This window comes from Schistocerca nitens, chromosome 7 (assembly GCF_023898315.1).
Source record: "Schistocerca nitens isolate TAMUIC-IGC-003100 chromosome 7, iqSchNite1.1, whole genome shotgun sequence".
Lineage (NCBI taxonomy): Eukaryota > Metazoa > Arthropoda > Insecta > Orthoptera > Acrididae > Schistocerca > Schistocerca nitens.
The window spans coordinates 557601401-557622896 of NC_064620.1; the positions used below are offsets into that span (position 1 = coordinate 557601401).

A 21496-nucleotide genomic window follows, 5' to 3' on the forward strand; every position below is an offset into this window, starting at 1 on the left:
CCATAATGTGCTTCAAATTAGTCGCGAACAGTTGTGACCCGGAGACGCGGCTCATTGTCGCTCATAAAAGTTCCATCGTTGTTTCGGAACATGAAGTATATAAATGGCAGCAAATTGTGTCCGAGTAGCCGAGAATAACCAATGCCAGTCAATTATCGGTTCAGTTGGAACAGAGGACCCACTCTATCCCAAGAGAACGCAGCCCACACCACTATGGAGCCACCAACAGCTTGCACAGTGCCCTGTTGACAACTTGGGTCCATGGCTTCGTGGGGCCTGCGCCACACTCTAAACCTACCATTAGCTCTTACCAATTGATATCGGGATGCATCTGACCAGGCCACGGTTTTCCATTCGCCTTGGCTCCAACCGAGATGGTCACGTACCTACTCTCGGTCGTCAAGTTGTCCGTCGTGAGAGGTAATGCTTGAAGTTTGGTACTCTCGACACACTCTTGACACTGTGGATCTCGGAATACCGAATGCCAAAACGATTTGCGAAATGGAAAATCCCATGGGTCTAGGTCCAATTACAACTCCGCGTTCAAAGTCTGGTAATTGCTGGCGTGCTGCCGTAATCACGGAAATTGTAAATTTGTGGTAAGGTCGTACGGGACCAAATTGGAGAGGTCATCGGTCCCTAAACCTACACACTACTTAATCTAACTTAAACTAACACTATGGACAACACACTCTCCAATGCCCGAGGGAGGACTCGAACCTCCGACGGGCGGAGCCACACGGACCCTGACAAGACGCCCGAGACTGGGCGGCTACCCCGTTCGGCCGTAAGCACTTTGGAAACGTTTCCACACGTATCATTTCTGTACAAACGACAGCTCTACTAATGCGCTGCACTTTTATACCTTGTGTACGCAATACACCCGCTATCTGTATACGTGCATATCGCTATCCTGGGACTTTTCTCACCTCTAGGAAGGGCCCCATACCTGTTACATATTGTGCTGGAGAAGTACGTTAGGATAATGCCGTTTGGCTCTTATCGAGTGAAAGTTCACCTCAGAAACTATAAATAACAACTCACTGTAAACATATAGTATCAGTGTGCGCTCCACCGATAAAACATTTGGGATGACTAACGTTCTAGGCTCTTAAGTTAAGATAGCTTCCGACACATAGATCAACAGTTCTGGTGAATCTTTTTACGCTACTGTTGGCAAATTTTTTTCATCCATGCCAAAACTAAGAACATTCTTCTCGGACACCGTTCAATTTGAAACAGAAAATGAGGAAGTTACAGTGTTCCACTCTGCGTTTTGTCGCATATGACATTGTGGTTCACGCACTATATATGTATACAACTTCGGCCAATAGGAGCGTTCTTCTTATTTTGTAGAAACTCTCTTTACCAATCGCAATGTCCCTTCATTTAAACTGCGTCGAAACTTTCTCCTTCCTAGTGCGTTTCCGCCAATCGAACGTTTTGTGTCTGTTCTAGACGTCTGAAGTACATTGACCTTCACGTGTGTCGCACTCGCTGGACACGTGATTGGAATACGTCACTGGTTTTGTTCGTATCCCTTTGGAATTCCGAACCGCAGCTTTCTAAAGGTTTTTTTTTCCTGTCCCTCTGCAGATGTGCCGCTACAAGCCTTTTTACCACCTGAATCACCCGGTCAGATCGTTGACTTTTCACCTGCCACCCCTTTAAGTGATATCCGTGGTAACCCCAGCGGCGGTGTGTTAATTACCGTCCATTGACTGTCATCCCTTTTCTTATCACATACTGATAGGCAAATTTGCTCATCTTACACATATGACTGCACGGAGTGGCCACACGGTTTGAGGCGCCACGTCATGGGTTGCGCGGCCCCTCGCGCCGGAGGTTCGAGTCCTCCCTCGGGCATGGGTGTGTGCATTGTTCTCAGCATGTTAGTTTATGTAGTGCGTAAGTCTAGTGACCTATGATCTCAGCCGTTTGGTCCCTTAGGAATTCACACGCAGTACATGTGTTGTTCTGCTGCTCTCTTCCTGAGTGTAGTTTGATTGCATAGGTTTGACAACCATGCAGATATCTTTCATACTATATAATTATCAGTAGTCTGTTGTTTACATCAAAATTTTCATCTGATGACCACACTCTTTCCCACAGACGTACATTTGCCTACCAACACACTCTCATATAGCTTTAAATTTTTTTAGTCGTTCTTTTAATTCTGTTTTCTTTGGGACAGAGCTGTCTGAGGGCGATCCGGTCTCAGACTTCCGCAGTTCCTGGGAGATCAATATAGCATGAAACAGCTGGCTACTGAAAAATGATCGGCTATAGTAAGCAGAGCAACAGCGCGATTAATCGCCTTGGATTTAGAAAAAGCATTCGATCGGGTAAGTCGTAGTAGTTTTTATCTGTAATGGGTCTTTGACAAGAGTTTTGATACGTACCCAACAAATTATTGATCAGTGAAATCTTAAATGTGACGGTTAATGGGAGAAGAGCGAACACATTTCGAAATCACGATTTGTAGGACTGAAAGGGAGTCTGAAATAAATTCCTTTTGTGCCTTTGGGTGCCACTGCACGAGTTCTGGTACCCGACGACGAAAAAGGGAAGGGTGAGTCACGAAGTCTGCTGGCAGTTGTTATGAACGTGACGGAACGCGGCTTTCACCGACCTGGAAATGCAGAAGGTGTCTTGAAGCAGCACTAAGCGAGATCAGAATTCACTGTTTGTGGTCTTCAGTCCAAAGACTGGTTCGATGCAACTCTCCACGCTACTCTATCATGTGCAAGCCTCTTCATATCCGAATAACTACTGCAACCTACATCCTTCTGAATCTGCTTAGAGTATTCATTTCTTGGTCTCCCTCTACGATTTTTACCCTCCACGCTTCCCTCCAACACTAAATTGGCGATCCCTGGAAGCCTCAGAACGCGTCGTACCAACTGATCCCTTCTTCTAGTCAAGTTATGCCACAAATTCCTCTTATCCCCATTTCTGTTCAATACCTCCTCATTAGTTTCGTAATCTATCCGTCTAACCTTCAGCATTCCTCGGTAGCACCAAATTTCGAAAGCTTCTATTCTCTTCTTGTCCAAACTATTTATCGTCCATGTTTCACTTCCATACATGGATACACGCCATAGAAATACCTTCCGAAAAGACTTCCTGAAACTGCAGTCTATACTCGACGTTAACAAATTTCTCTTCTTCAGAATTCCTTTCCTTGAAACAGCCAGTCTACATTTTATGTCCTCCGTGCTTTCACAGTCATCAGTTATTCCGCCTCTCCAACAGCAAAACTCATTTACTACTTTAAATGTCCCATTTCCTAATAAATTCCCTCAGCATCACCTGATTTAATTAGAATACATTCCATTACCCTCTTTTTGCTTTTGTTGATGTTCATCTCATATCCTCCTTTCAAGACACTGTCCATTTCGTTCAGCAGCTCTTCCAGGTTCTTTGCTGTTTCTGACAGATTTGCAATCTCGTCGGCAAATGTCAAAGTTTTTATTTCTTCTCACTATACTTTAATTCCTACTCCAAATTTTTCTTTCGTTTCCCTTACTGCTTGCTCAATATACAGATTGAATAACATCGGGGATAGGCTACAACCATGTCTCATTCCCTTCTCAACCACTGCTTCCCTTTCGTGCCCCTCGACTCTTACAACTGCCATCTGGTTTCTGTATAAATTGTAAATAGCCTTTCGCTCCCTGTATTTTACTACTGCTACGTTCAGAATTTGAAAGAGAGTATTCCAGTCAACATTGTCAAATGCTTTCTCTAAATCTACAAATTCTAGAAACGTAGGAGTTGCCTTTCTTTAATCTATCTTCTAAGATTCGTCGTAGGGTCAGTATTGTCTTGCGTGTTCCAGAATTTCTACGGAATCCAAACTGATCTTCCCCGAGGTCAGCTTCTACCAGTTTTTCCATTCGTCTGTGAAGAATTCGTGTTAGTATTTTGCAACTGTGACTTATTAAACTGATAGTTGTAATTTTCACACCTGTCGACAACCTCTTCCTTTGGGATTGAAATCATTATATTCTTCTTGAAGTCTGAGGGTATTTCGCCTGTCTCATACTACTCACCAGATGGCAGAATTTTGTCATGGATGGCTCTCCCAAGGCTGTCAGTAGTTCTAATGGAATGTTGTCTACTCCCAGGGTCTTGTTTCGACTTTGGTCTTTCAGAACCCAGCCAAATGCTTCACGTAGTATCATATCTTCCATTTCATCTTTATCTACGTCCACTTCTGTTTCCATAATACTGTCCTTAAGTACATCGCCCTTGTATAGACCCTCTATATACTCCTTCCACCTTTCCTCTTTCCTTTGTTTGCTTCGGACTAGTTTTAAATCTTTTCTCCAAAGGTCTCTTTAATCTTCCTGTAGGCAGTACCTATCTCATCCCTAATGATACATGCTTCTACATCTTTACATTTGTCCTCTAGTCATCCGTGATTAACCATTTTGCACTTCCTGTCGATCTCATTTTTGACATGTTTGTGTTCCTTTTCGCCTGCTTCATTTACTGCAATTTTATATTTTCTCCGTTCAGCAGGTAAACTCAATATTTCTTCTGTTACACATCTATTTCTACTAGCCCTCGTCTTTTTACCTACTAGACCCTCTGCTGCCTTCACTGTTTTATCTCTCAAAGCTACCCATTCTTCTTCTATTGTATCTCTTTCGACTGTTCTTGTCAATCACTCCCTAATACTCATTTGAAACTCTCTACAGCCTCTGGTTCTTTCAGTTTATCCATATCCTGTCTTCTTAAATTCCTACCCTCTGCAGTTTCTTCAGTTTCAGTCTACAGTTCATAACCAACAGATCGTGGTCAGAGTCAACATCTGCCCCTGGAAATGTCTTACAATTTAAAACGTGGTTCCTAACTCTGTGTCTTACCATTATATAATCTATCTGAAACCTTCCGGTGTCTCCAGGTCTCTTCCATGTATACAACCTTCATTCATTATTTTAAAACCAAGTGTTAGCTATGATTAAGTTATGCTCTGTGCAAAACCCTACCAGGCGGCTTCCTCTTTCATTTTTTACACCCAGTCCATATTCACCTACTACTTGTCTTTCTCTTCCTTTTCCTACTATCGAATTCAAGTCCCCTAAGACTATTAAATTTTCGTCTCCCTTAACTATCTGAATAATTTCTTTTGTCGCATCATACAATTCTCCTATTTCGCCATCTTCTGCAGAGCTAGTTGGCATATAAACTCGTAATATTGTGGTAGGCGTGGGCTTCGTGTCTATTTTTGCTATAATAATGCGTTCACTATGCTGTTAGTAGTAGCTTGTCCCTGTTCCTACTTTTTCATTCATTATTTTACCTACTTCTGCATTACCATTACTTGATTTTGTATTTATAAACCTGTTTTCACCGGACCAGAAGTGTGACTATTCGAAATGATCTCAAATGGAGTGATCATATTACACAAGTAACGGGCAAGGCGAACTCTAGATCGCGGTTTATTGGTAGAATCCTGAAGCGATGCAGTCCTTCAAGAAAGGAAATTGCTTACAATACTTTAGTTCGTCCAGTCTTAGAGTACTGTTCGTCTGCATGGGACCCTTAGCGGTTGTGTCTGATTCAAGAGATTGAGAAGGACCAAAGAAGAGCGGCAAGATTCGTGACTGGTACATTTAGACATCGCGAGAGCATTACAAATCTCATATAAAGTACGAAGTGGGACACACTTGCAGATAGGCGACGCGCTAAACGGAGGGGACTGCTCACTAAATTCCGAAATCCGATCTTTGCCGAGGATGTAGAGCATATATTATTACCACCAACTTTCAAATCGCGCAATGATCACCATTCAAAGATAAGGGAAATTAGGGCGCGTACTGAGGCGTTCAGACAGTCGTTTTTCCCTCGCGCAATCCGCGTGTGGAACAGAGGGCCGAAAATATGACTTTGGCGCGAATTGTGCCCTCCGCCACACACCGCTTGGTAGCTAGCGGAGTATATATGCAGATGTAGATGTTAATTATTTTTTGCAGATATTGTAGATATGTTTCCTTACTCTCTCTTATTATTTTTGTGTTTCTTCTTTCCATATTCTTAACCTCTTAGCATGATCCCATCATGGTAACAAACAACCATAAAAGATAATTAGTTCAGCTATAAGCCCAAATAAAATAGAGTAGGTGACATACAGTACAACTGGTGGAGGGTAACTCCAGAGAATGCATTGGTTAAGCGAACCATTTATTGGACTGTCTTAATGAATATGCACATCGGAATTATTCATACCTGTTTTCTTTTAATTTTTCTTTGAAGTTGTCCCTTGAAGCAGTTCTTGTAGCGAGTTAGATTCTTCAGAGATGCAAGTTAGTAACCAGTGATTATTAGTGTACGTGTGGGTAAGTAATTTACTTGAAATAAGTCCTGAGATGTCGCTAGTATGCATTTACTAGTAGACACCATTAAATAGTTACAATTAAATAGTCTGAAACGATTCGTCTCACGCAATTAATAAAATTCGAGAGCGTGGGAAAACTGACCATTACAGATGGATAACGTCTGCGAACGTCCTACTGCTGACTATCAAATAAGAAAAGACTGCAAGTACATACAACGTCCGACTGGAGAGATTGGCGTGGAGTTGAAATCTCTTGCATACATCGTAAATCCTCATAGCCCTTTTTGCCCCTTTATTTAACAATATGCATTTGACTGCTGACAGCTGTTTTACTGTATAGTGGGATTTCCAATTGGTGCGATGAATGACAGCTAGCGCTCAATGTGGAGAAACGTAAGTTAATGCGGATAAATAGGTAGATCAAAGCTACAATGCTCGGATGTAGTTTTACTAGTGTCCTGCTTGGCACAGTCAAGTCGTTGAAATATCTGAGCGTAGCGTTGCAAAGCGATATGAGATAGAACGAGCATGTGAGAACTGCGGCAGGGAAAGCGAATGGTCGACTTCGGTTTAACGGGAGAATTTTTGGAAATAGTGGTTCACCTGTAAAGGATACTACATACAGGGCGCTGGTGCGATGTATTCTTGAGTACCAGGTCGGACTGAAGGAAGACATGGAAGCTATTCAGAGGCGGACTGCTAGATTTGTTACGGGTAGGTTCAAACAACACGTAAGTGTCACGGAAATGCTTCGGGAACTCATATGGGAATCCCTGGAAGGAAGGCGACTTGCTTTTCGAGAAACACTACTAAGAAAATTTAGAGAACCGACATCTGAAGGTGACTGCCGAACGATTCTACCGCGGCCAACATACACTGCGCGCAAGGACCACGAAGATAAAATACGAGAAATTAGGGCTCATACGGAGGCATATACACTCCTGGAAATTGAAATAAGAACACCGTGAATTCATTGTCCCAGGAAGGGGAAACTTTATTGACACATTCCTGGGGTCAGATACATCACATGATCACACCGACAGAACTACAGGCACATAGACACAGGCAACAGAGCATGCACAATGTCGGCACTAGTACAGTGTATATCCACCTTTCGCAGCAATGCAGGCTGCTATTCTCCCATGGAGACGATCGTAGAAATGCTGGATGTAGTCCTGTGGAACGGCTTGCCATGCCATTTCCACCTGGCGCCTCAGTTGGACCAGCGTTCGTGCTGGACGTGCAGACCGCGTGAGACGACGCTTCATCCAGTCCCAAACATGCTCAATGGGGGACAGATCCGGAGATCTTGCTGGCCAGGGTAGTTGACTTACACCTTCTAGAGCACGTTGGGTGGCACGGGATACATGCGGACGTGCATTGTCCTGTTGGAACAGCAAGTTCCCTTGCCGGTCTAGGAATGGTAGAACGATGGGTTCGATGACGGTTTGGATGTACCGTGCACTATTCAGTGTCCCCTCGACGATCACCAGTGGTGTACGGCCAGTGTAGGAGATCGCTCCCCACACCATGATGCCGGGTGTTGGCCCTGTGTGCCTCGGTCGTATGCAGTCCTGATTGTGGCGCTCACCTGCACGGCGCCAAACACGCATACGACCATCATTGGCACCAAGGCAGAAGCGACTCTCATCGCTGAAGACGACACGTCTCCATTCGTCCCTCCATTCACGCCTGTCGCGACACCACTGGAGGCGGGCTGCACGATGTTGGGGCGTGAGCGGAAGACGGCCTAACGGTGTGCGGGACCGTAGCCCAGCTTCATGGAGACGGTTGCGAATGGTCCTCGCCGATACCCCAGGAGCAACAGTGTCCCTAATTTGCTGGGAAGTGGCGGTGCGGTCCCCTACGGCACTGCGTAGGATCCTACGGTCTTGGCGTGCATCCGTGCGTCGCTGCGGTCCGGTCCCAGGTCGACGGGCACGTGCACCTTCCGCCGACCACTGGCGACAACATCGATGTACTGTGGAGACCTCACGCCCCACGTGTTGAGCAATTCGGCGGTACGTCCACCCGGCCTCCCGCATGCCCACTATACGCCCTCGCTCAAAGTCCGTCAACTGCACATACGGTTCACGTCCACGCTGTCGCGGCATGCTACCAGTGTTAAAGACTGCGATGGAGCTCCGTATGCCACGGCAAACTGGCTGACACTGACGGCGGCGGTGCACAAATGCTGCGCAGCTAGCGCCATTCGACGGCCAACACCGCGGTTCCTGGTGTGTCCGCTGTGCCGTGCGTGTGATCATTGCTTGTACAGCCCTCTCGCAGTGTCCGGAGCAAGTATGGTGGGTCTGACACACCGGTGTCAGTGTGTTCTTTTTTCCATTTCCAGGAGTGTAGACAGTTGTTTTTCCCTCGCTCCATTTGCGAGTGGAACAGGAAGGGAATTCCATAGTAATGGTGCAGGGTATCCTACACCACGTAGCTTACGGTGGCTTGCAGAATATCTACGTAGATGCAAATAAATGTAAAAGTAGATGTAGATACTGTTGTATTAAAGCTCTGATGATCTACAGAGTTTTCCTAGTGTTTGCTATGCCAATAGTGGAGTCTAAAACTAATATTTATGAAGAAAATTTTGAGTTTCGTGCCAGAACTCCTGTGGATCCTTATGTATCGACTGGCAAGCAACATTCTTTCTCGAAGCTCGTATCCTTCACTCTACTCCAATGATTCACAACGGTGCCATACGGTCGATTCGTCTCCAATATCTTCGTGGGAACCAGTTTCCTGCTGGGAGCTATCGTGTTCTGCAGTGTAGCTTAAGGCAGAGGATCATTTCTGCTATCTGCAGTGTTACAGCGAAATGGAAAATTTGGAAAATAAAATGCTGTCCAAAACAGGAGGAACCTCTCACCTTCTTATTATATGTTTCAAGTCTTGTTCCCAGTGATGCATATACTGCCTTCTGAACACTACTAATTACATTTTCCTTTTCTTCATTAATAACTTCAGTCGTGAGTTTTGTTAGCATTTGTTCATTTAGTCTTTTCGTGTAAGCGTTGTATGCTTTTATCTTGTAACAATGTACTTTGATTGTTGTTTCCTTATATTTGCGAGTGTTATATTATCCTTCTGCATCTTGTTAAATACATTCGTTTCAGAAATTACTAAATAACGATCGGAGTAGGTGTCACATCCTCGATATTCTCTTGTACATTTACCACTGATGATGATTTCTCCGTAAGCATTATGTAATCAGTTAATGACTTTTGGCCCAGATATGACCCTGTATACTCTGGTTGTGCTTTTCTTAAAAAAAGTGTTGGTAATTTTTGTGCATGGCAGCAACAGTAAATAATACCGAAAACATAACAGGGCCCTAATGGTTTCCAAAGTGGGCAATATGAAACCCACTCTATATTCAACAAATAAAATACATCATCATTGTCATCACTATCATCACCATCATAAACATCATCAAGGTGATCCCTCATTGCAAGTTGAACATCATACTTTGTTTCCTACTCTCCGCCATCCTCTTCGCTTAACAGTTTTACAAATCTTACATGATATTAAGTATAAAATAGTTTACTTTTCCTTTCTCTGACGTTTTGACAATTCACAGTTAAGAATAGCAGCTTCTTTCCTCGATCGCCTATTTTGGTTCCTCCACATTCCTCAGCGTACCTCTACAATGGAAACCTCGTATCTTTCTCCAGGCCAACATTTCAGGGTGTTCTGCTCTCTATTCCTCGAGGTTTCACAATGCCGATGTTTCATTGTTACGTAAATCGTCAATCATTCCCTTAACTCTTCATGTATTGGTCAAAGGAAAAGTTTTAATTGTTCCGCAAAATAACTCTTTTGTCGTTGGTATCTTCTTTTTTACTTCTCTGGATTTGATGTCACTGCTTATTCTGTATCTCAGATGCTTAAAATCATCTTCCATTTTAACCATATCATTCCCAGTTCTCATAATTTCTTCCTTATTCTCTGGTTATGATCACGTCTTCGTATTTTTATCAATTATTTTCATACTATTTGTCCTCCGAATTGCTACCGACTGTCTTCTCTTCTTTAGCTAATACCGTCGTATCTTGAGCAAGGTTGTACTCGTACATTCGACTTCCCTTAAATCTATTGCAACTCTTGTTCCTTCCTGAAAAAAAAATTGTTTACCATGGCATCGAAATAAATGTAGGCATAATTTCGCTGACAAATTGAATCCGGGACTCACACTCCTACCTATTTTAATTGACTCAGACATTTTCGCTTCAGCCGCGCGGTCTGGGGTGCTACAGTCATGGACTGTGTGGCTGGTCCCGGCGGAGGTTCGAGTCCTCCCTCGGGAATGGGTGTTTGTGTTGGTCCTTAGGATAATTTAGGTTAAGTAGTGTGTAAGCTTAGGAACTGATGGCATTAGCAGTTAAGCCCCATAAGATTTCACACACTTTTTTTCGCTTCATTTCTTACTTTTGTGAATCCTGATTACGTAAACTGGTTAACAGCCTTCCATCTATCTAGTCAGCGCTAACCAAGAGACTTGTCAATTTCGTTCTATCAAATGCTCGTCTCAGATCTTCAAATACAACATATACAGGACAAGGTGAGGCTAAATCTGATAACGAATGCCATCCGTGGGGCACTATACACGGTGTTACAAAAAGGTACGACCAAACTTTCAGGAAACGCTTACTTTCCATGTTAGAGCTCATTTTATTACTTCTCTTCAGATCACATTAATCATGGAATGGAAACACACAGCAACAGAACGTAACAGCGTGACTTCAAACACTTTGTTACAGGAAATGTTCAAAATGTCCTCCGATAGCGAGGATACATGCATCCACCCTCCGTCGCATGGAATCCCTGATGCGCTGATGCAGCCCTGGAGAATGGCGTATTGTATCACAGCCGTCCACAATACGAGCACGAAGAGTCTCTACATTTGGTACCGGGGTTGCGTAGACAAGAGCTTTCAAATGCCCCCATTAATGAAAGTCAAGAGGGTTCCAACTTCAGTTGGAAAGACCACATAGATAATATTGTGGGGAAGGCGAGCCAAAGGTTGCGTTTCATTAGCATGACACTTAGAAGATGCAACAAGTCCACTAAAGAGGCAGCTTACACTACACTCGTTCGTCCTCTGTTAGAATATTGCTGCGCGGTGTGGGATCCTTACCAGTTGGGACTGACGGAGGACATCGAAAGGGTGCAAAAAAGGGCAGCTCGTTTTGTATTATCACGTAGTAGGGGAGAGAGTGTGGCAGATATGATACGCGAATTGCGATGGAAGTCATTACAGCAAAGACGTTTTTCGTCGCGGCGAGATCTATTTACGAAATTTCAGTCACCAACTTTCTCTTCCGAATGCGAAAATATTTTGTTGAGCCCAACCTACATAGGTAGGAATGATCATCAAAATAAAATAAGAGAAATCAGAGCTCGAACAGAAAGGTTTAGGTGTTCGTTTTTTCCGCGCGCTGTTCGGGAGTGGAATGGTAGAGAGATAGTATGATTGTGGTTCGACGAACCCTCTGCCAAGCACTTAAATGTGAATTGCAGAGTAGTCATGTAGATGTAGATGTAGAGATCAGGAGAGCGTGGAGGCCATGGAATTGGTCCGCCCCTACCAATCCATCGGTCACCGAATCTGTTGTTGAGAAGCGTACGAACACTTCGACTGAAATGTGCAGGAGCTCCATCGTGCATGAACCACATGTTGTGTCGTACTTGTAAAGGCACATTTTCTAGCAGCACAGGTAGAGTATCCCGTATCAAATCACGATAACGTGCTCCATTGAGTGTAGGTGGAAGAACATTGGGCCCAATCAAGACATCACCAACAATGCCTGCCCAAACGTTCACAGAAAATCTGTGTTGATGATGTGATTGCACAATTGCGTGCGGATTCTCGTCAGCCCACAAATATTGATTATGAAAATTTACAATTTGATCACGTTGGAATGAACCTCATACTGACGAAACTAAAATGAGCTCTAACATGGAAATTAAGCGTTTCCGGACACATGTCCACATAACATCTTTTCTTTATTTGGGTATGAGGAATGTTTCCTGAAAGTTTGGCCGTACCTTTTTGTAACACCCTGTATAGAGATTGCGGAGTCACACCTGCCAGGACGTTATGTGTAGGTGCTGATATCACTTCAAAAATAAGGATTTTTTTTGTCACTTTGTATATTTAGCAGGCTACGCTATCTGTTACGTCTTTTGATCTCCAACAGCATCACTGGAACGGTAGAAGCGTGAAGGGCGCGCCGAAGAGACATCCAGGGGAGTACAACCCCTTGGGTGCAGCGAGCCGCAACAAGTTGCTCGACGCAAACTTTACAAGGCGTGGGAGTAGGTGGGGGGGGGGGGGAGAGTCTGCCTAGGCAGCCTCGCTCGTCCCCAGGGCTGGAATTCGGCGTCAATTTAACTGATTAAAGTCGCCGGCGACGTCGAGTTTTCGTCGCCCAGGGAGCGCCCTAAATCTTCCCCGCCCACTGACAGTTTTCGTGTTTAGAGTTATTTCTTATTTGCGCTGCAGTAGCCAAAGCAATTTGCTTTAAACCTTCATTCCAAAATCAATTACAAAAGACAGAAAAGTAATCTCCTTCCTACTTCTGAGGGTAATCACTTTACGTTGATGGAATCTGCAGGCCATGTCTTGTACAGAGTATTAGTAAATAAAACAAAGACGCTACCACCAGTGACGAACTAGTTTCTAGATTTCTTAGCCATTTCCTCGTTATAGAAGAAATAATGTGAATAAACATACATGTTACATACTCTTTGGACCGTATAATAGTATACACTGATCAGCCAGGATATTATGACCACGGTATGTTGAGCTTTGGCACCGATAACAGCGGCTGCGGGACGTGGCATTGAAGCAGTGAGGCCTTGGTAGCCGCTGGAGGGATGGACGGAGTTGCCACCATATCTGCAGACACAAGTCACCTAATTCCCGTAAATTCCGTGGAGGGTGGCCCATGAGCTCTGACATCACCTTCAATCACATTTCAGATGTGTTAGATCGGGTTCAGAGTTTATGATATGGGGGGGGGGGGGGCAGCACATAAACTAGAACTCGCTACTGTGTTCCTCAAACCACTACATCACACTGCTGGCCTTGTGACATGGCGCATTGTCTTGCTGAAAAACGCCACAGCCATCAGGAGACATAATGGCCATGAAGGGTAGCATGTGGCCTGCAACCAGTGTACGATAGTCATTAGCCGTCATGGTGCCTTGTACGAGCTCCACTGGACTCATGGATATCCATATAAAAGTTCCCCAGAGCATAATAGAGCCGCCGCCAGCTTGTGTCAGCTCGGAGTACAGGTGTCAAGGCGCTGTTCCCCTGGAAGACGATGGATTCGTGCTGTCCCATCGGCATGACGAAGTAGGTATGTTGATTCATAAGGCCGTGTGACGCTCTACCACTGCCAACGGCCACTGCCGATGGTTACGTGCCTACTTCAGTCGTAGTTCCCGATACGGAGGTGTTAACATTGGCGCACGCATGGGCTGTAGGCTGCGGAGTCGTTAGGAGAATTCGGTGCACTGTGATCAGATACATTTGTTCTGTGCCCAACATTGAAGTCTGATGTTAGTTCCGCCACAGATCGCTGCCTGTCCTGGTTTACCAGTTGGTCCAGCCTACCGCGTCCGATGTCTGTAATGAGGGGCGGCCGCCCAACCCCACGACGTCTGGACGTGGTTTCACCTTGGTTTCGCCACGCGTTGGGGAGACTCAACACAGCACTCCTTGAACACCGAACAAGTCGCACAGTTTCCGAAATACTCGTGTCGAGCCTCTGGGCCATCACAGTCTGCCCTCTGTCATACTTAGACAGGCCGCTCACCTTCCTCACTCTACACACGGACAGCACGCTCACTCACCCTACATGCACCGTGTATGCGGCTGACCAGCAGTCATTCTCCGCCAGGTGACGCTGCTATCTCCTGGACGGGTTGATATCGACAGTAGGTCGGTGGTCATAATGTCAGCTGATCAGTGTAAAATATTTAATCAAGAAGAGAATGAACTGTTGAGTAGGGTTTTAAATACAACGTACATAAACAATTGGATGGTAGGGCAATTAAGAATACACTAGTGCAGGTAAAATTCGCGATGGATTGTTGTAAAATAAATAAGGTAGAACAGAATAAAATGGCTGTAGTGGTAGAAAAGCTATTAAAGAGCGAGGCAGAAAAAGCAAATAATCAAAACTGGAGGGATGTTTTGAAAGTAAAAAGCATGAATAAAAAATTACAAGAAAGTAATGCAATTGTCAGAAAGGCAGACAAAGGGAATTCTGTTATTATTGTTACAAAAGAAATGTATGTAGAAAAAACTTTACAATTTTTTCAAGAAAACGGTATTACGTCAATTGCGAGAGATCCAACGACAGAGATTCGAAGAAAGTTAAATGAGAAACTTAAATCACTTTCAAATTTAATAGCCCCTCGTGAGATATAGTATCTCAAGGTAATGAATCCAAAAATTCCTAGGCTACGATCACAAGTCAAGGTTCATAAGGAGTTTATCCCCATTAGGCCTGTAGTTCATGGGAAAGGGGGCCGATTGGTGAATGTTGCGAAAAAATGCCTAACTATTTTGAATAAGCATTATAAATTTGAGCAACAGTTCTCCGTTAGAAATAGTGCCCCATTAGTAGAGAAAATAAAAGATGTACCTATAGCAGACACTATGACGTTTCTTTCGCTAGACATTTTCAATTTATATACGAATATCCCCACTGAGGAAACTACAAATTATTGACGCTTATCTCAGAAACCACAGTAGTATGTCCAGCGTGTAAATCAATGAGTTCATAGAACTGTTATCATTCTGCTTCAAGTGTAACTACTTCACATTTAATGACGAAATTTAAGTCCAAAAGGACAGACTCAGCATGGGAAACACTGTGTCAGGGATTATGGCAGACATCTTTATTAACTATCTTGAACTGAAATTACTAAAAGATTTTCCCACATTAGCTGAATGGATCGTATACTACTAATGATATGTAGACGACACGCTATTGCTAATTAATGGCAGTCAGTCTGATATTGACGAAGTCGTCAGTACATTTAATGGTTTACAGAACAAGATTACTTTCACAGTTAAAAAGAACAGAATGGAGTCATTAATTTTTTAGATCTAACCATTAGAAGGGATAATGGAAAACATACATTTGACATTTACAAAAAGTCAACAATTACAGATATCATCTTAGATTATGGTTCACAACACCCTGACCAACACAAAAAGGCGTTTTTCCATTATGCATTTAATCGTATTTTCCGATTATCATTATGCACTGAAAACCATGAGAAAGAGTTAAACATAGTCAAACACGTTGCAAGAAATAATAATTGCCCGTTAAAATACGTCATTAACATTTATGAGATGGTATCCAAAAATTATAGTAAAGATAATTTAAGTCAGAATAAGACAAGCGAAACTAAAAACCAAAAATTTATCACTTTTCCATTCTATGGTCCCATTAGCAATAAAATTGTCAGAGTATTCAAGAAGAGGAATATTAATGTAGGTTTCTCAACGACGAACAGACTAGGCGTGCTTTTAAAGAATAACATTCATGAACGCAATTTCTTGCATGAATCAGGTGTTTACAAGCTTATGTGTGCCACGTGTGATGCAGGTTACATAGGGCAAACTGGAAGAAAATTAGAAACGAGGTTCCGTGAACCAGTAGCACTTGAGAGGAAAGATATTGCGGAAAAATCGAATTTTGCAGTCCATCTGATAGGCACTGGTCATACAACTCCAGACTTGACAGCGCAATTGAAGTTGTTGCACAAGGGTGCAAAAGGACGCTTTTTCGACCTTATGGAAGTGATGGAGATTTTTTGCCATCAGAAATCTCCAGATATCGCGCTACTTAACGAGCAAACGATATCGAGAAGCACGCATTTTTGGGAATGCTTCTCCGATTTCCTATGAAAAAAAGTTGTTAACTTATTCCCAATAATCACAATTAGCAGTTCGTAGTCAGTTTTTTTTTTCTTTATTGAATTTCGATTCCCCCCGAAGGGGGCGGGCTGGCAGCAGCTTAGTATGCCGCTGTTCAGCCTACAGACTTTGTTTTAAAAAGATGAAGAGAATAAATAATAAAAACAGGCGATAAAATCGGAGATTTTAATAGTAACATGGCGAAAAAATCGTGGAACTTAAAACATAGAACAAAGGGATGATGATGCTAATAAAATACATACGAAACAGACTGGTAAAATAATAGACAGACAATTAAAAAACACGGCGACAGTCTGGTTTCTGTTCGCAAAAGACATAAAATTCACACCCAGCGACAACATCGTTTCTGTTCGCAACACTAGAAAAATGAACAACACTGAATATTCACTGGAACACTGCACTAAAAAGTTGGCAAATGTGACATACCCCAGCTGAGAGCAGGTGGTGGTGGTGGGCGGGGGGGGGGGGGGGAACTGGACAGATGATGTGAAAATAAAAAAGGGTAGAAGGAGAGGAAAAGCGAAGGGGAGGGGTGAAAGGAGCCGATGGAGGATGAGGACCCATAGAGGGGTGGGGGATGCTGGGCAGACACGACAGGGAGTGAGGAAGGCAGAGGACGGGAAGCCAAAAGACTCGCGGGGAGGGGAGAAGGGAGGTAGGGAGAGGTTAGGCGGGGAGAAACACAGGATAGGAGGGGGGAAGAGGGAGCCCAGGGTAAGGACGGAGGAAAGGAGGGGGGTGAGGATCAGAGTTGATAGGAGGAATAAATGGAGGGAGAGAGGGCATCATCTGGGAGAGGGGGTTGATGGAGGCCACCCTGGGAAAGGAGATGAAGGGTGTAGAGATGGAGGGTAGGGGGGACACAACAGTGAAGGCGTGGCAGGGGGCAGGGACGGGAGAGGAGAGGAGCAACCAGGTGGTGAGGGGGATCAAGGCAGCGGGAGGTGTAGAGTATGTGGATATGTTCAAGGAATAGGAGCAGATGGGGGAAAAGAATGAGGTCATAGAGAATATGTGTGGGGGATGGGAGGCATACACAGAAGGCAAGGCGGAGTGCATGACGCTCAAGGATCTAATGGGACTTACAGAATTTTGGAGGGGGGGGGGGCAGATGTCCAGGTGGGACTGGCATAACAGAGGATGGGACAGATTAAGGATTTGTACGTGTGGAGGATGGTAGAGGGGTGCAACCCCCATGTCCGGCCAGAGAGGAGTTTGAGGAGTCGGAGGCGGTTGAAGACTTTGGATTGGATGGAGCGGAGATGAGGGATCCAGGTGAGGTGAAGGTGAATGGTGAGGCCAAGATAGGTGAGGGTGGGGGTGAGGCGGACAGGACGGACGCAGACGTTAAGGGAGAAATCCAGGAGCCGGAAGGAGCGAGTGGTATGACCTACAATGATTGCTTGGGTCTTGGAAGGATTGATTTTCAGGAGCCACTGGTTACACCAAGCGGCAAAAAGGTCAAAGTGATACTGCAGAATGCGTTGGGACCGTTGGAGGGTAGGAGCGAGGGCGAGGAATGCGGTGTCATCGGCATATTGCAAGAGGTGTACTAGAGGGGGGCGGGGGTTGGGGCATATCTACTGTGTACAGGAGGTAGAGGAGAGGAGAGAGGACAGAGCCCTGGGGCACACCTGCAGAGGGGTAGAAGGTGTGGGAATTGGTGTTATGGATGGTAACATAGCAGGGGCGACAGGAGAGGAAGGAGGCCATCCGACGGATGTAGTTGACAGGAAGGGCGTAGGTTTGGAGTTTAAACAGGAGACCGGGATGCCAGACACGGTCGTAGGCCTTTTTGAGGTCAAGGGAGACAAAAATGGCGGAGCGACGGGAGTTAAGCTGGAGGGAGAGGAGATGAGTGAGGCGGAGGAGTTGGTCATTGGCAGAGAAGGAAGGTCGAAAGCCACATTTGGTTTTGGGGAGGAGGTGGTTTTGGTGGAGGCGGTGTTGGTGGCGCCAGATAAGCATGGATTCCAAGATCTTGCCAAACACTGATGATAGACAAATAGGACGATAGGAAGAGGCATCAGATGGAGGCTTGTTTCGTAGCCAGATGCTTGTTATTCCTTATATACAACGCCTCAGTCATAGTCGCTATGAGAACACTTACAATGGCCACTATTCCAACTATCTCAACACATAGTCACATATGTTCTCGGTTTGTTCTAATAACGTAACTCTTTTTTTTAAAAAAAAAAAAAGTATGCTCCCTTTTGTTCCTCGATTTTCAGAACTTCTGGACGCCTATTGAACATAATTTTACTACAGTCGACATCCCTTAGGCGTTGACACAAAGTGATTTTAACCTGTTTTCACTTCTATGTAATTATTTTTGATGTATGTTAATAACTCCTTTTCTGTTTGAATAAGTGCTGGATATCGTGCATAACCTGGTTTTAATTTCTCTAAAGTACGATGTACATTTCTGGAATAAGTGGCACTATTACCTGTCCTACTTAATGATGGTTTCTCGATGTATGAAATATAGTACTTGTTCACAACTTGTATTTTAAATTTATTTCAATAACACAATTAGAATTATAGGTATATTTGACTCTGCTTTTATTTCATATGGGTCCCACTGCTACTATAAGTTATGTAAAATCAAATTATTTTTGTTAGTATTGAAAACCGGTTACTTGGCAATTTTATTACTGTTTTATCAACCTGTGAATGTATGTATGGGTTCTGACCCAGTGCTGATGTGGAAGCGTGTGTTACAAAAAATGCTATGTACATCATCGCGTCGTTAATTATGATAACAAAATTGTTAGTCTACACCCTCAAAACTTTTTTGTAGTTGTAATGAATATTGTTTCATGGCATTTGAATTGTTACTTAGTGACATTTTTCGTACTATTACTGTTTCTTATATATCTGACACCTCAGTTTTAACGTAATTTTTTACGTAAATCAAGAACGATATACTTCTAAATTCCCACGCCAAATTGTCGGTGCTATGTTTTACATTAAGCAACCGTGTATGTTTGATGTCATGTATGTATGGGTTCCGACCCAGTGCTTATGCGGAAGCGTATAACCATTGTTATAATACTGATAGCTTGTCCACAGGGACAAACGAGATGTACATCATCATGTCGGTTAAATATGATAACATAATTGTTTGCCTACAACTTCAAAACTTTTTGATAATGAATATTGTGTTTCATGTCATTTTAATTATTACGTAATGACATTTTCGTACTATTACTTTTTTATATATTTGAATCCTTAGTCTTAACGTAATAGTGTACGTAAATCACGAACGCTGTACTTCTAACTTCCCATGCCAGATGGTGGGTACTATGTTTTTTTTAAAAACTGTTATACCTGAATGAGATTTTCACTCTGCAGCGGAGTGTGCGCTGATATGAAACTTCCTGGCAGATTAAAACTGTGTGCCCGACCGAGACTCGAACTCGGGACCTTTGCAAGTTTCGCAGGAGAGCTTCTGGAAAGTTTGGAAGGTAGGAGACGAGGTACTGGCAGAAGTAAAGCTGTGAGTAGCGGACGTGAGTTGTGCTTCGGTAGCTCAGTTGGTAGAGCACTTGCCCGCGAAAGGCAAAGGTCCCGAGTTCGAGTCTCGGTCGGGAACACAGTTTTAATCTGCCAGGAAGTTTCATGTGTTATACCTCATTTCATGTTATTCATATATAATTTTTTCCCTTTTCTTTCTATCTTTTACTTGTCCTGTACTCTGACAACTTATTATCGATCTGTTTTATGTTTTCCAAGTTGGTTTTTTTAAAAAACAATACGCCAGTGTATTTTAGATGTTTCCTTCCCCCTTCGTCTGCTATGTTTTTTACGTACATTTTAAATTTGAATTACTTCATGAGCCACAAATGCACAAGAGGTATTTTGTGTTAATATCTTGCAAAACCAGCAATATTAAGTCTTCACGTGACACGTGTCACATAGAGGGCGTTGCAAGCCCTGTCACACCGAGGTCTGCCGGCCGCGGTGGTCTCGCGGTTCTAGGCGCGCAGTCCGGAACCGTGCGACTGCTACGGTCGCAGGTTCGAATCCTGCCTCGGGCATGGATGTGTGTGATGTCCTTAGGTTTGTTAGGTTTAAGTAGTTCTAAGTTCTAGGGGACTGATAACCACAGCAGTTGAGTCCCATAGTGCTCAGATCCATTTGAACCATTTTTTGAACACCGAGGTCTGCTGTACAGGTGCATGTAAACAGCGGCCTCAGTTTATTTCATCGCTCCAGGCTTGTGGTTATAGCTTGATACCAGTGCCTACCAATTTTAATTGTATATTACAGGCATGTTCCTACCAACTGTTATGTTCATACGCAGGTGTGGGTGTGATTTTCGGTTTTATACTCTCTGACCGTTACGTGAAAAAATTTTTAACTTCTAGAACTGAGGATGGACACTAAAGTGCCCGAAAATCGACTTTGCTGACAATAAAACAACAAAATACGGCCAATGCTGATTTTCCTTCCAATTATATACACTATTTGGTCGTGGTGCACACAACACGCCATGGAGTCGCCAATCAATATTACGTTTCTTCGCCATCCTCAACGTCAGTTTATACTCCTGCGAGGCACTAAAAATTACATCTCGTGCCAGAGCAGCGACCTCCTTTCATCGCTAGAGCTCTTCGTCACAGTCCATCTCTGTGGGACTTCGTCTCTATACCTCATCAGACAAGTAGCCAGGCATCTCAACGACCAGATGAACTGAGGACTTGTAATACTTTGGGCTAAGCTGAAATTTGACGCAGACGCAACTTGTTGGTACAAAAACAATGATCGAGTGTGCTGCCACTTCGCCCTTCACGTGCAGATTAACATGGAGTGATCTAGCCACGACAACGAGACGAGCCGTAGGGACAGTCAAGTCATGTGCACTGAATTTCAGTAATTTCAGGTTTCATTCAGAAACCCTGCTTGCAGATATTACGATCAATATGCTTCCTGTGGAGTCCTGAATCGTCTCGTAAAAACAATGTCGTGTGACTAGGGCCTCCCATCGGGTAGACCGTTCACCGGGTGCAACTCTTTCGATTTGACGCCACTTCGGCGAGTTGCGCGTTGACGGGGATGAAGTGATGATGAGTAGGACATCACAACACCCAGTCCGTGAACGGAGAAAATCTTCGACCCAGCCGGAAATCGAACCCGGGCCCGTAGGATTGACAATCCGTCGCGCTGACCACTCA

General features: G+C 43.9%; 1 long non-coding RNA gene and 1 other non-coding gene across 2 annotated transcripts in view; one reads left to right on the forward strand and one right to left on the reverse strand.

Moving 5' to 3' along the window:
• Positions 1–21496, reverse strand: part of LOC126195376 (uncharacterized) — a 2074073-nt gene that overhangs the window by 576098 nt on the left and 1476479 nt on the right. The gene's annotated exons all lie outside the window — the stretch shown is intronic.
• Trnas-cga (transfer RNA serine (anticodon CGA)) lies at positions 19841–19915 on the forward strand. Its single transcript has one exon. It is a non-coding gene; the product is annotated as a tRNA-Ser (tRNA).